We start from the raw sequence: 436 nt of genomic DNA, 5'->3' as shown, positions 1-436 counted from the left end.
TATGCATTTGCAGCATCGTCCTATTAGCCACTTCAGCAGAAGTCTTAATAATTATATTGAGTGAATGATATCATAGAGAAACAATATAAGTTGTTAATGCTATTGTTTCTCTATGACACTATCATTATTCTCTAGCTTATTGAATTCGAGAAAACTATATTAACCAGATTATGGCTCAACCTATAAGATCACTCATAGTAGAACCATCAAGTTTGACTTTGAGGCTCCCTATAATTGGAGTTGAAACCATAATAAATTATGGCTTGAATTCATTCATATTCACGAATTATAATTATTATCTTATTCAGATTATGACTCGACCTAATAGGTCGAGCACTAGAAAAAATTCAGATTAGACTCATCATGTGTACCACTCCACGGAAATCTTTAGTAAAAGGCGAAAGATTTATTCGACTTTGAAGTGGAACCAGAGCTG

At 33.0% G+C, this 436-nt stretch overlaps 1 non-coding gene across 1 annotated transcript; it reads right to left on the bottom strand.

The window, feature by feature from the left end:
* Positions 1 to 314: 314 nt before the first annotated feature.
* On the bottom strand, positions 315 to 436 carry LOC120356020. The gene has a single exon (XR_005573893.1). It is a non-coding gene; the product is annotated as a U5 spliceosomal RNA (small nuclear RNA).

The sequence above is a fragment of the Nilaparvata lugens genome, unplaced genomic scaffold (assembly GCF_014356525.2).
Source record: "Nilaparvata lugens isolate BPH unplaced genomic scaffold, ASM1435652v1 scaffold5541, whole genome shotgun sequence".
NCBI classification, from domain to species: Eukaryota; Metazoa; Arthropoda; class Insecta; order Hemiptera; family Delphacidae; genus Nilaparvata; species Nilaparvata lugens.
The sequence above is the reverse complement of the archived record's forward strand: the minus strand, read 5'-3'. Positions and strand labels throughout refer to the sequence as shown.